The following is a 15833-nucleotide window of genomic DNA, read 5'->3' as shown; positions in this document are numbered from 1 at the left end:
ACACGGACATTTGAGTCCGCAATGCGTTGAGACTATCTGGCGAAGCAACGGGGACCCTTACGTCATTGCGTATTCACGGTACAGCCCATTGAACAGGGGAATTCGGTGAATGGGTACGAGCGCATACCGCTAATACGCGCACGCACCTCTATAGCTTCAGCCCGAGTGCTGGCCAGGGTCGGATCGCATGAGCATTGTAGAAATACGAATTTCTTTTGCGAACTTTACAAATGTAATACTCGACTGTCGTTGCAGCTTCTTTATTCGCGGTAATCCGCGAAACAATTATAGCTTCTAAATTTACATGGTCCAAGTTCTTATTTCATTTCACTTGCAATATACATACATACAGATTTAAAGTTACCCAATTCTGTCCTCAAGATATAATTTAAATGCCAACTCTGATCTCTTTCCTAAATAGGATTTTAATAAATAAAATCTCTGAAGATATTAAGCGAAGGGATTTTTAATAATATACTCAGAGCGAGTCATTAATCTCTTTTAATTTTCATACCCATTCGTCTGTTCTTCCGAGAAATGACTCCCGATAAGACCACATTTCTCCCGTATCTCACGTTCGGTAGGTGCGTGCGGGCCGTGTTCGCAACCCAGAAACGACACACCCGTGTGGTGATGCGTTGTGAATGGAAATATCGGCCCGGCTCCATTCCGGCACCGGCCGGTCTTCGTCTCCCTCTTTCTCTCTCTTTCCCTCGATTGGCACGATCGGCATTCTCGTCGATTCACCCTGATTCGTCGTAAGGTGCATTACTTTCCATCTTGCTCTCGTCCAGAAACGAGCGGTAGGCGCGTCCGTCGAACCGAGACTAATTCCACTTGCGCTCTCGGTACGGCCGCGCCGCGACGGAAGGCACCGTGTCTTCGGATGCGCGCGTTTACAAGGCGCGACGCGCATCCAAGTGCATCGTTGCAGACGGCGGCGTCGCGTCTGGCCTGCGAGCTGCGCGCGGCATGTTTGTCGCCGATAAATTTGCGTTCGTTCCGGTCGTAATTGCCGGCGATGACATCTTCCGGTTGCAGCACGCGCTGACGACCACCGATCGTATACGTGCTACGTGCTACGTATGCACGCGCTGGAAACCACTGACTCTCTCCGAATCCTCGTAACTCAGAGCCCGAGTGCTCGCTCGTAACGGGATCCGCTCCTCTCCGAGTTGTCGATTATAATTTACTGCGGTTACGTGTGAATTATTCAAAATATAGAGAAATGTTTTCTCCGTTCTCTAAATATTTAATATCTGGCACAATGAATTCAAAAACATCGCTATTCTTCTCCATTACATATTTTTCACAAATACTGGAGCTCGTATTTGTATATAGATTTTATTTAGAGACAATTCCTACAAGAATCGTCTATTAAAAATGATCTGATTTTTATAAACCTCAACAAAGAAGTTATTATTCACAATTGAAGAATTGAATCATATTTTAAGAAATATGTCATAAAACTAATGTACTTTTTTAAATAAGAGTTCTTCTCAAATAAGCTTGCACATTTAACGAGCATGAACAGTTAGCACAGTCACAGATAATTTATGGTCAATCCGGTTGTAACAGTCATCAGGTTTCTCAGCACGAGCATTCTGAATCGACGAGAATGGTATTGTCGACGATAATTTACGAGGAACTTCAAAAACGGCAACGCTAACGAATGTCGAAGCAAAGAGAGCCTTGCCCGATTTTACTTTCACGCTCACGATAAATTACGTTGGACGAGGCTCAGAACGGCGAGTAATACCACTCTCAGCAACAACAACGAGAGTGAGTAGTGTAGCACGTTAAACGCGAAGTAAGGCAACGCCTCCGCTCTAATTAATACACTAATTAATGCGTCGTGATTATCCCGCGAGCGTATTACTCTCCGGCTCGTTCACGCTGAGGTAACCCTCACGCCGAGTAATAATAACGATCGCTATCGAGCTCCTGCAACCGCAACGGGATCCTTTTTCACGTGAGGTTTCCAGCCGCCGATGGCGGAGTAAGTATTCATTGAATTGTGGATAGCAGCAAATTAATTGTTATTAGCGTTCGCGTTGTATGTACGTTGCCGGCCGGTGCCAGGCCCGATTGCGGCTGGTCACGAGGTCAGGTCAAGTTCAGAGGCTAGTCCGCCTTGTCCGCGCTTAGGAACAAGATGGTAACGATAACGATCGTGGGGGAGGAGGACGGTGCTTGCCGAGATAACAGCCGGTCGTGCGATAATTGCAGCAACATAGGAGTTTGGCTTAGAGAGGGTATGGAGGTGCAGCTAAGCTATAGGTGCACCCACACGGGTCCGACACAGAGGCCGGGGTGCAGGCTGGTGGCAGAGGTTCCGTTACAGCCCAGAGGCTGCGTTCGTTCACCATTATCGTGGAACGCGGAATATGATTACCTTCACCTGGGAACAAACCTCCTTATATACAACCGACCGGCAAAGGAGACCGTGGGCGAAGTTCGCGTCGTGGATGCCGTGTCCCGGTTTTGCTCGCCGTTCGCGTTCACTAATCAGATTGGAACCAGTCAGATCGACCGACTTTCAGAGAGGAGACGCATCACCGCCACCGTTTAGAATCGGCTCGACGGCTCAGATCTGCATACAGAACGATTGAGCATGGTATTTTGGCGCTTGTCGTCATCGGCACGTGCAGTTCATTTAATCACGCGTCTCGCGTTGCACATTATGCAAATCCGCAGTTCGATAACCGGTGTGCGCGTGCGTGAGTGCGTGCATATGCGTGCGAGCGTTCGTGCGCGTAGTTTAAGGAGCGGGAACTGATTGCGCGACTGTGCGACGTGGACATATCAATTTATAGAGAGACATAACGAAATACACATTTCTCGTAAAGAAGCTGCTTAATCTCTTGTTTAAGCTCGCGAATCTTCCTCGCCGCCGTGCCACGAAACGCCCATTGAAAATTCCGAAATTGATTTGTACAACTGCAACATTGTTTTATTTACGACGTCCGCGCGAGTAATGACGCGGTTAACAATTTATGACAACAAATGCTCGGCGACTGAAAGCGCGTACTTCCGGCAAGGTGGTACTTCGTACACGTTGGTATCGTACGAGTCGGGGAATGAATAACGGACCTGTCCGCCTCTCGTAAAAGGGATATCCGATGCTCGAGCCGCCGACGTGCTGCTTCATCTTCTTTGAGGACTACGCAAGTTTCGACGACTAAAAACCCGATAATTGACAGCGCGAGTACTGGTCCATCCCGAGCGCTTTATTGGCATAACAGTATGTCGGTCTAGCGTACATAAATAATGTCTCTATCGTGTCCTTGAGAGTTCTACAGGAATAAGTTGTACATCACCTACATAATTTGAGATTTTCAAATTAATACGAAGAATCTATGTGTATCTCATATTTTACAAAATTTAGCATTTATATTAAATTGGCCAAACAATTTGGTTACTATTTTTATTTGCGTGAGAGTTATGTAGGAAAAGAACAAGCAATTTTCTGAATGACAAGGTTTAACTAATACGAAAGACAGCTATCGATAAAATCGGCATGCCAAGGAAACGTGGAATCTTTCAATGAGTATAAAATTACATAGCCGCGCGTACAAAGAATATTGTGAGAGACACGATCTCTATTTTGTTACCGGTACTGTACGATGATCTCTGGTCTTTAGCGGGACATAGTGCAACAGTCGTAATTTTAGTTCCGTTAATAGGAAGGCGCTTTGAATGCCGGCGCGAAGGAAGTCGGAGTGAGGATCGCGCAGGACGAATTCACTGTATCTGATACACAGTGAATCTCGACAAACGAGCGGAGGAAACACACGTCTACGAACGTAGCGCACATTTCTAATTTTACGGCTGCAAATAGTGAACGGATGGATCATGGGATCAAAGAGGCGAATCCGTAGCGTATCAAACGTGTTACGAGTAATTACGACTGACGCCGTGCAGATTGCAGAATGAACGATGAAATTTCATGACTCTTCCACTATTAGAGATATTCTCCAACCTTCGTTTGTCTCGAGGAACTCTCGCACGATTAATTACGACAATTAACAGGAAAATGCCTATGCCGCGTATTCTTCCCCATTTTCCCTTTTTCTTTCTTTCGCTTCTTTGTTTTTCGCTTGTATCGCATGCCGTATGGTACATATGGTCGCATGCCGAGTTTGGCGCTCGAGGTAGCCCTCGCGGTCCCTGAAGAGGTGACTTCCGCGTGCCAGGTAAACTGAACAGTCTCTCGGCGTGCGGCCGGCGGCAGGACAAGTTGACGGCGAGGACCTTGTTACGCGATCATCAGCGGGCAATCTCTCGAGCTTGAAACTGACCGTTGCTATTTGGAGAAGTCATCGAGACGCGAGAGATCGCGACACGGAGAACTCTAGCGACCCATGTCCCGCGCTGTCCCGTATGGATTTCATTTGTGCGCGGTTATAAGACACGTCGCACGTGTTTCCATGTAAGCTGTGAGGTCGCGTGTTCCTCGCCGATTACATGGTGGTCATCGTTGAAATTCGCAGCGTGGTTCGCGCGGAGCGGTCATTATCGCAGGAATGCTCGGCGTGAGGCTGTTCGGAGCGCGCAGAACACCGAATGCCCGCGATCGTGTTTGGAGTTTCTCCGAGGCGATTATATTGCGAGTTAAGGGACTATCGGGTATTCATTACGCCTAATGATCTCTCCTAGGCGCGCGCGGCTCGGCTCGGCTCAGCTCAGCTCGGCTCGGCGCGAGTGCTTTTGGACACGAACGGACGGTACGTGAGGCGGCGAGGAGAGAAGGCACTCTCGGAACAACGGGGTTCGATTACTCAGGGCCCCGACGTTCACACGAGGGTGCTCTCGAGCAACAGGTCAGCAACACGTACACGGCCTCTATTTATAAACCTACCTGAGCTAGAATTACGCGCTGCGCAGGATAAACCACCCGGACTCCTCGTGTTCTCTCGCGGTCCCCGACGGCGCGGCGCAACCCTCGCCCATATCAGGCCCGTTCGCGCGTTTACGGCGGTTTGCATTTTACCTGCTACTAATCTCAGACGTCAAAACGCGCGATTTCATGTTTTACCCGTCAGTCTATGGCGAATACAGGAAAGTGTTAAATCCGCTACTTGCCACAGATTTTTCTAATTTGGGACAAATCTTCGTGAGTTAAATTCATTTATCGCGTTATACGAGATGTTAATTTGATTTAATCGGAACGTGCAGGAAAAATAAAAGAATAGGGTAAAAAAGTACTCAAAGATGCTTGAGCTATCTTCGAAATAATCAAGACAAGAAAACCACGATAGTACGGTAGAAATCTCGTAATAAGAAATTAAATGTTGTGGAGACACGCTCTCTACTTTGTTACCGGTAGGATGATCTCTGGTCTTTAGCGGGACATAGTGCACACACACACTAAACAGTCGTAATTTTAGTTCCGTTAATATTCTTTGCGGTGCCATCAGAATATCCAGCTAAAAATAACTTTTGGGTATATAGGCTAATCGGTTTTTACGCAGTAAATTCGTTTATCCCATTTTTTTATGATAGCAGTCGTTCAACTGTGCTATGAGAAACTCGAGAGGACTCATTGTGATACAGGGTATAGGTACACGCCTATCATCCGCTGGTCGCGATTGAAACGTCCCCTCGATCGATCGATCGGTCGTTCCATCGATTGCTGGTTTGCTCGGCAGCACGTAATAACGCGCATTATCGCAAGATACCTACGCCTCTTTATCGATATCGTAATATCTCATAGAAAGACGCATCTTCCTCGCCTACAACCTCGCGAGATACGCATCTTCCTCGTTTCTTTTTTTTTCTGCTTCCTCTCTTCATTCCCGCCAAATGCGCAGCTAATAAACGCATATACATTTGTACCGCTCGGAAAGATTCTATGATTACATTTTTCAAGGCATTTGCACCAATAAAGTAATTTATGCTAATTTTCTTTTAAACATAGCCAGCATTTTTAAATAAATAATATTCCTGATATTTTTATTTCTTACATCGCAAACTAAATATATAATAATATTATTAGCTTTTTTTCATCAGCATTGTGATTATCGTGACCAGCTTGGTTTAACAGATGTCATCACAAATCATAAGATTAGTACAAGATCAAGACATTTCGCTTGATCGTAAAATTTCTACTAATAGAGCTGCTGATACTAGTAAAGTACGTTAAATATATGCAATCGAGCCACGATGCTTCCAGACACGAACTCGATCTAAACATGCTCTCATTCAAATACCTCGGAATATTGCATTTTATATTTACTCATTTTATATTTACTCACCAGCGTAAGATACGCCTCTCGCCACTACGCAATTAACTAGATATTAATACCACGCACATAACTCGGCTGTAAGTTACTTCTTTACGTTCGTCTAGGCTCCGTACGCCTGCGTATATCTCCGACATATATCGGAGAAGAAAAAAATTAATGAAGGTGTAATCTCATCTTCCTCGTTCGTCCGTCATGCTCTGAGTTTCTTGGTTGATACGAGACGTACTTACACGGTCCGTTCTTCGTTTTCCCCTTCATTCTAAAAAATTCACGCGAAGCTAAGCAACTTCCGTTTTACCTCCTATTTCGTTTTCCCTTTCTGCGGATATTTCAACTCTTCTGCATTTCGGAGCTCCTCGTTTTCGTTTTGTCACGCTTAAAGATGACATTAAATTTATAAAGGATAATATCCTATCCTCTTCTTTTCAAAACTATTGACAAATGATTTTACGACGATGCTGCTTCCTTTTCCATGTTGATAGTCTTTTCCTGTTCGTCGCACCATTTACTCACGAACGGGCCCTTTGAGAGCAAACCTACGGAGCAAGTTTCCAGCGAGAAATGCCACGCTCGTGTAAACACGAAGAAAGCCTCGGGAATGCAACGACTTCTTCACGGATAATCCATAAGTGGCTGTTTTATCCGGCACGTAGCGCCCATTCTTGCGCGCTGCATTTTACACATGCTCCTAAATATTGTTTCCGCGAAAATAGTTACGCAGCATTTAAAGTATTATCAGAGTCTATTAAATTCATCATTTTGTATGTAATGCCAATTAAAATTATATTAGATTACTTTTATGAAATAAACGTATGTTATCGCGATGAAAAAATCAGAATTAAAATTAAAATTAAAGTTATTTTTAAAAAATTAAATAATAATGCGACTTTCTAATATACGACGTATAAATAATTATATACAATAAAACGCGTTAAAGAATGTGAATTATTAGTCTCGTACTTTCGTCTCGGCAAGGCAATTACGTCGATTAGGAGTACGTTAACCATGAATTACTGCGTAAGAAGTCCACGCGAGATCGAGAGCTGATGTGCGTGGTAAATTATTACCGCGGAGAGTAATCGTTAATCGAAGATCGCGGCGAGCAGAATGGTGTCGCCGTCACATTTATTGGCAGGAAGAGTGCGTCGCGAGTAATCATAAAGTTTAGGGCGCGTTCAATCGCGCCAGTTCATATCAGGCCGCATAATAACAGGAAGACACGCTACGATCACGGTAATTAAAACACGGCACGTTATAATCTTCAGCCCATTAAAGCCCATCAATTACGCACACCCTTCCCCCAACAAGGCAGCATCTCGTGCTCGTCTGCAAGGCGCATAATTCAGGATGATACTCCCGTGATAATGGCCGTTGGGCTGGACCAAGTTTGAATTAATAGATTCTTGGAAAGGCACGCGATTTAATGGACCAGTCGAAAATTCCAACGCGATGAATCTCGATTAGAATTTTTTTGCATCTTCGGATACCGTCCAGACACCTTAATCGCATCGCGCGTTGCGATCATTTTTTTGCACACCCTCGATCGTGGGCAAAATTTCAAAACGAGTATGCGTTACGGCATCGCATCGATGAATATGTAACGCGCCATCGTAATTACGGTAAGAACAATATCTTCGATCTGAGATTCCGAACAACAACGGTACCCACTTAATTATCGTAGGAACATAATCGTGGCCGTTTAATCAAACGTATATGTAATATCACCAACGGAGGAACCGGTACATCCTGCTAACAGTAACCCCCGGCGGAATGAAATACGATTAATCCCATGTATTCTATTTTACGCTCGTTGTATCGAATGCCGTCCCGATAGCGATAAACGAATGATATATCGTGCGGTAGATATCGATAAGGAATCTCTCCTAAAGCCCGACGAAGAAACAATGCTCCGGATCTAACTCTGACACCAAATGAAGGCGTGGTTGCTCGATGAACTGCGTTAATGTAACATACATTTTGAGCCTAAGGCACGAAAAAGCAAACTGGGGTACCCTTTCTCACTTCTATTCTTATTCCTCTCGAGAGAGAAATCTAACGTGTCCGAGGCGCTTCGCGAATAAAGGGAGCGCAATTCCGCGCGAGATATGTTGCGTGCCCGCTATCTTTCCGTTCTGTTAATCGTTCGCCGATTTTCTTTCAGAGATGACGGGGATCATCCTCGAGCCTAATCGAACGCCGCACGGATATACTGGTTAATGCTTGATTATTCCCGCGCCGGCTGTCGATGCATCTCTCTCTTCCTTCCTCCGTTGTTCGGGTTTTCACTAAGAGCCGGTTCGTCCGCTATTCACCGCCGCCACCGCCGCCGCCGCGATATTATTGGTTGCCGTAGCCTAGCTACAATCTCAAGGAGCGGCGGAAATCGCCCGTTATGAGGAGCACCGGTGATTAATTATTATGCAAACTAGCGGTACCGACATTCCCCGTCCTTTGGCGTAGCCAGGCAGGAGATGCCGACGCCACCGCCGTCGCGGCTGCTCGGTATTCTAACGCATCACGGCGAACTGCTCTCGCGAGCGCGAGCTTTCATCGCCTTGGTAGCCCAACGCTACCATCAATCCATCGTTGATGTTAGGCCTCTCTGTGGTTAGGCATCATTTCGCACCTATCAAATGAGAAGCTCTGCCGCGAGGTTCGGCCAACGCGATCGCGAATCACTCCAAATAGCGTGCGGCGTGGGGAAAATGGTATGATAATTCTCTCGGGCAGAAAAAAAAACATTAAATATATGTAAATAGGGTTGTCGGTGGCACCGCTATCGATGGAATTCGCCATCGTCATTCTTCTAAATTAGGTGACGCGTACGGAGTATAAGTTCGAATATGTACTCCGGAAGAGAGAATTTATTTTCATAAGCGCTCTATCATTTTACGATGGCTTATAAATACATTATGTTGTACGTAAAATAATTTTTTTCTGGATGTTATTTTGATCGTAACATTATACAACTTTGTGGAATGATAAACTTGTACGATTGTTCGTACATCGAGTATGTGTACTATGTGTAGCCTTCGATGATTCTAGAATGTCGATTGGACGTTCCGAGGATGGTGGATTATCTTATAGCACTCTCGAGAGAGTATCTTAACGTCTTCTCGAATCTCAACCGAGTATAATGGGAGGACCCAGGCAGGAGAAGTACCGAGGAACATGAAGCGCGAATGACCGCGGGTAAGTAATCGCAAATATTTGCCGACACGCTCGCGCCGCAAGATCGAATGCGGAAATTGCCGGCCGCGTACGTAGATCCCTGATTTATGTGGCAAATAATTGCCAAATATAATGAGCCGACGTGACATAAACATGTCAGTTCCGTACAGTGTAATAATTATCAGCAGATGTCGATAACGTCGCGATGCGAAGCGTATACGGGTTTCATGGACCGCGTCCCATAATTCCTCGAGAAAACAGTAAAAGCGACCCGCGAACCGGACGCGCCTATGATTATTACCGTGATAATTTTCCGGGCGAATAAATTCATGGGCTCCTGTCTTAGCTAATCCTATAGGTTATTTTGGCCTATCCGGTATATTCTTCGAGTATACTTACAATTAATATTCTCGAGCACAGATCTGGAAATCTGGTTACATTTCGTATGAAACTTGCCGTCGTTGGTGCGGCAGGCTTTTAAGGTATATGCGAGCCTTTATCCTACTTATGCTACTTCTCTTAAACACAGCCTATCTCGACATGCTGGTTACGTCCAGCAGAAGCGCAGAATTTCATGCAAATGCGCCGCGGTGCATTGCGTGTAGATAGGGGTTCTGAAGTAATTACAATAATAATGGCAGTCATAACAGCGTGTCTCCCTGCGCGACGAGCGGACGAACGAGCGGTGAACGAGTTGCCGCGCGTGGGAGCAGGAGTTCTTTTCTTCGCCCTCGATGTGCCTGTGTACACATCGGGGAAACTCTCCAAGTTGGTGTTCATCGCGGGCGCGCAAGGCGTTCATCGCCTGTTTGCCTTGCCGTTTACACGGAATCCCTGAAACACAGCCGAGTTTGCTTTGGGCGCGGCGCGACGCGACGCGGCAGCGCGCGGAGCGTCGTTGTATCGTATGAACCGGAAAAGCGGAGTCCTTTAACAAGTCGGGGTGCCACGCCACTTAGCGGGCGAATCGACGTTGGGCAAACACCAATGTGCCATGGGAAAGTCTTTCGGACTTTCAGCCGCACAGTGGAAGTGTATTCAGCGCCGGCAAACGTCTTCCTCTTCCTTCCTTTCGCCTTTTCGATTGCAGATGCAGGAGGATTTGATAAAGCGCGCCTGCTCAGCGAGACGTTTTACGAGAACGTTATAATTACAGATTTGTCAAATACTATATTTCCACGATAAATGATTCGGAAAAATCCCACGGAGGGTGACCTCGGCGTGCAGATTTCCACGTAATGCCGAGGTGAAGGAACTATAATGACGGGACAGCGCGAGGGCAGGAGGCGCGTTTGAAGAAACGGTGATTCTATTCTCTGCCAGGAGGAGACATGCGCATCTGTGCCTGCCTGGGCTTTACCGAAGTAACACGCTCGATGGCCTTAGCGAGTCACGATAGTGATTTCTTATACGAGGTTTCCAGATCGACCGACACGACGTCCCGACTAGGAAACCAGTACAAGGAAATGCAGGACGATCGCTGAACGATTCTTAACTTCTAGGAAGCGCTCACCAGTGTGTGCGAAAGTCTGGAGTACATGTCGCGACTTTTATTTATTTTTCTAAAATGTGAATCTCTGGTCACATAACGGGAGATTAAATTACTCTTCAGGATATTATTTTATATATCATTTCTTTCTCTCGGTTCTCCTTTAAGAGATCAATCAAATTTATTTTACTGCGGTAAACAATAAACGAGGTTTTATAATGATATTATCTTACAAAGACAGTATAAGAACAAATAACTCGAGCAAAGCTCGTGAGAGCAAGCGAGCATTTTCTGCCGTTAAATAAAATCGAAAATAATTAAGAAAGCTTCACAAGAGACTCCTCGTGAATCAAGCTCTCGAGCGTATCAAAGATACAATCACGTATGCGGCCATTGCGGCCTCAGGTGTCGAAGGATCGATGAAGTAAAAGAGCGTGACGACCATGCTCGGCTCGTGCTCAAGGCGTACAACGGAACGTCATTGTGACCTATGCCCAGGTGCAGGGGATCACCTTCGCTTCTCTGTATAAATAAATAGTGCGCTAGAGAGGCTGCCAGTTCACCCGGCTACACGCCAGTAAAGATCACCTTCTAGTCCAGGGGGACAAGGCGCACACGGGAAATAATATAACGATGGCGAACCGGATGCGAGGCCACGCGGACCACGAGGAGCAGCCACCCAGCGCCAGTTGCCAGTGGAGTTGTCTTACCCGGTGTAGACACGAGATATGATCTCCGTCGACTTCTGGCCGGTTGCGGGCCTATAGCTCCGAGGCGGGCTCGCGGGACGACAAATCCTGTCGACGAGGCTGAGGCTCGTACGTTGTCAAGCCTCGGAACGACGATAATCGCCGCCGGGGACACCCACGAAACGGCACGTCGTTAAGTTGCGGTGCGAAGTAGCGCGGACGCTACGTGACGGACTGGTTTTATCCCGATTAGTCCTTGTCCCACTGACGCTACCGTCTTAGCTTAATAACTACTCAATATGCTAATAACGAAGAAGATTAAATCCATATCTCGTAAAAATGATCAGAAGTATGCTTGATATCTATCGTTGCTGGAGATATATCCTGGATGATTTAACGATCATTGTGGGATTCATATCCTTATGACGATTGTCGATCTCAGAATACCGGACGGTCTAATGCTGCAACCTCGAGCAATCGCTAGGTACGTCCTCAATGATCCTCAATTATGACGAGGGATCATTGCTGTGATATGTACCTATGGTTACCTCGAGTGCGTGCCTGCAATTGAAAACGGACCGGTTACATTGATATTGTAGCAACGTTTGGATCAGCCCGATGCGGTTCGGCATCTCGGAGTCGTGCTTCGCGTCGCCCTCCACGCGAAACCCGGAAGAGCCTCTCTCGTGAACCTCTCTACCTCAATATCCCTCTGGAAACCCCACCGAGTGCCAGCCGGCGTTGCGCGCACCGCGGCCGCCAGCTGGACGCGGTCTACCGGGGAAAGGCTAGAAAATGTAGCGAAACGAAGCAAAATAGAACAAAACAAGTGAAAGAGAAAGAATGAGCGAACAGGCCGAGCGACGCGGCGCGCGGCGTAGCGCGGCAGAGGACAAGGAAACGAAGGGAAGAGCAAACGAGAGAAGAAGGTGAGCTGCTATTCTTCATACGTTCGAGATAGAACGATCGAGGAGGAGCTGCAGTCTGTTACTATCTTATTACAAGGCTCCGTAAATGGTCTTCATCAAGGTAAGATCGTGTTCCACTAGGCCGGCATTTCCTCCCGTTGCTCCCTCCCCTTTCCTCCCTGCCCTTCTCTTCCCTTGCCCCCTTTTCCTCGTCCTTTTTTTCTTCTTTTCTTTTTTTTCCTCTCTGCTCTTCCTTCGTTGTCCGCCGCGCCGCGGCGGTGAAGGAGTCGGCGAAACCGTGGAGGCTCCACTCGCCAATGAGAGGCAGAATGAGAAGGTGAGATTCTTCGACGTTATTAATCTCGGAATGGCCGTCACGCGCAGCGACGGTCGTGGCTCCGTCGCGTATACCAGAATAGATAGATCGAGGGTACCAACGCCACGAGTTCCAGAGTTCGTTCTTCACGGTCGAGCGACTTTCGCCTGTATACTACACGCGGACGATTAACGATTGTGCTCGTTAAGCGACAGTTCCTCTTTCCACGGGAACGAGCAACCGCTCAAGAAAGTTAAAAGTGAGGGGTTGTCGCGAATCATCCCCTTCGTCAAAGACAAATGATACCAATAAGTTTCGTGCAGGAGAGCGTCGCAAGCAGTTTTCGTAAAATCATGAGGATGAGTCAACAGTGGAAATTAACAAAAAGAAGAAAATTAGCCAAATTTGCAAATAATATTTTAAACAATCGGCTTTTCGACGAATTTAGAATCGTTTTTTCCTTGAAAAAAATATGTTTGTTTGGCACATTTCTTTAATTAAACTACGAATGAAATTTCTTTATCTATGTCTATGTTTCTAAAACTTAATTAAACTGATTAATTTGATGATTTTCTCATTTTCAATCTATAAATGGCGAGTAGTTAGGGAAGAAAATAGAACGTGACTCGTTACATCATTTTCGATTAGCTCGCTCTCCGGGATATCTATCTCATTTGCCTCGCAAGAGATAATCGTGCGAATATTCTGACAACAATCGTAGGAAGTTGTAGGTAGGCGAGGATCACGAGCGTTTAGTAGTGACAGCGCTCTGCGGGGATTTCCCGTGCGTCACAGTCACGCTCTACTTTTTCGGCGGTTAAATCTGTATATGTTTATTTTTTTTCTATTTTTCGCGTTCCTTCAGGATATTCACGCGTATTGAACGTCGCGATAATATGATCGTGTCACATAGCGAATTAACCGGCTAATTACAAACCCCACGACGATAATCAAGAACAGAGTGAACAGTGAACAGCGAGAGCGCAGTGGCTGAACGCTTGGACGGATAATTTACCGTTACCATACAAGAAACCGATTACCAATGGAGATTAATTCTCGATATCGAGCAGACGTTAACCCACCTCTACTAAGTATAGTCGTGAGAGAGTAATCGTGCTCGATATGAGCAGACACACCAACGGCAACCTGCTAACAGGCCGCTGATACCTACGACGATCCACATAGTTAACATAGTATATCGGCCCATATCTCACGGTTATATGGTATTCGTTAGTATGCTCGGTAGCAGTATACCTGCACTGTCTATCCACGCTGTCGTCCCACTCATAAATTATCGCTACTAGGTCGACGCGGATGTTACGAATTATTTGGCGGATAAGTCATCGGCGAGTCGCGTGCACTCGTATTCGCGACCTGTTCCTGTCCCTGTTTGCATGCTGATTCACGAGGAGAAAGGACAGGCCGCGAAAGAAGGAACGGAGGAGGCGCGTGTCGCGAAGAAGAGAGACGCAGACAGGTCACCGACCAGTTGCCGGTGACAATTCCGACGGTCGACCGACGCACAGCGACAGGTACTCTTATATTATTAGCGGAACTAGGCCAACGGTGCAGGTTCGCTAAAAGAAGAAAAAATAAAACCCACAACGCAAATTGGGTTTACCTTTATTTTCGTTTATGCCGAAATAAAAGTATTTCTCAAATATTTCGACCGCGTAACTGAGTTCGAATGTGCGTGAGCTCCCAAGCGATATGACTTTTCATTTTTATATGACATTTATGTGACATTTATCTCCATGTATCTTGTGTTTACTTCTTTAAAAAATAATATTTTAGTAGTACTACAATATAATTGTACTCTACATAATCCTTTAGCATGTTAGTTAATCAATGCATACATACATATTATATCTATGTATAATATATATGTCTCTTTAAATTACATGTTTAAACAGATTTTCCAAATTATTATATAAATTATCTTTTTTTAATAGCGTATAAATAACGTATTGCAGAATAATTTTATGTAATATAACCATTACAAAAAATAGAAGCTTATAACTTTTTAGTATACAATAATTTTTCTCGCATATTTTCTTCATACATTTTATTATAATACATTGTTGATTATAATTCGTATATTCCTTGGTCTAGCATTAATTACGTACTTACTTAACACTTTATCGTAATCACGAAAAAATCACGAAACGTAAAAAATGATATTGAATGAACGGGGAAATCAAACCGCGCCTATATGCCGATTAGCGTCCTGAAAACCGTTTGTGAGATCGTGCATTATACGTGGGACGGGTTCCAAGGTGGCATGGGGCGCGATTCGTGCGCGCATTGAAATTCTCTCCGATCTCGCCGAGACCGAGTAGCCGATTTTTATCGAGTACATGACTGGTTACCGGACAGAAGTCATAAACCGCATTCGATATCGAAGAACGGTCGAACACACGCGGAATAAAAAAGTACTCGACCGGACGCGCATTCGCGATATTTCGATCGGACGAGAGAGAAACCATTCGGACGTCAATGGGCGAAATAAAAAGGAAAAAAAAATACCGTTGATAAACGTCGAGAAGAATGGACAAGTGTTTCGCGTAATAATATTTAATGACGGCCGCGAGCGTACTAGAAGCAGTGTCGCGTCTGTGATACCGCGACAGCCGATAGAGCACGGCTCTCGTACGTGATGCTCAAAATTCTTGCGTGTCTGGAGCAGTGTCACACCTCGTTGTGCGGATAACAGAAACCCGATAATTTATCATCCATATTTCACGACTGAATGTCCAACTCGATTTATTGATCGAAGGTACACACACACACACATACCGAGTGCATTTTGCAATACCAAATTTCCAAATGGTATTTTCGCACGTTCCTATTTCGTCTCGTCTGCAGAGCTGCGGGTCAACGTCCCAGGACTTTGATCGATTTCCCAAAGTATCAACTAAATTCAGCAAAACCATCCGATTTCTACGGTATTGTCCTACGTGACCGAAGAATTGATGCGTGCGATTGAATCCGCGAGCTCATTTCACGCGCTAT

This window comes from Temnothorax curvispinosus, unplaced genomic scaffold, assembly GCF_003070985.1.
Source record: "Temnothorax curvispinosus isolate PA1 unplaced genomic scaffold, ASM307098v1 QBEX01012990.1, whole genome shotgun sequence".
NCBI lineage: Eukaryota > Metazoa > Arthropoda > Insecta > Hymenoptera > Formicidae > Temnothorax > Temnothorax curvispinosus.
This window is presented reverse-complemented; position numbering follows the sequence as displayed.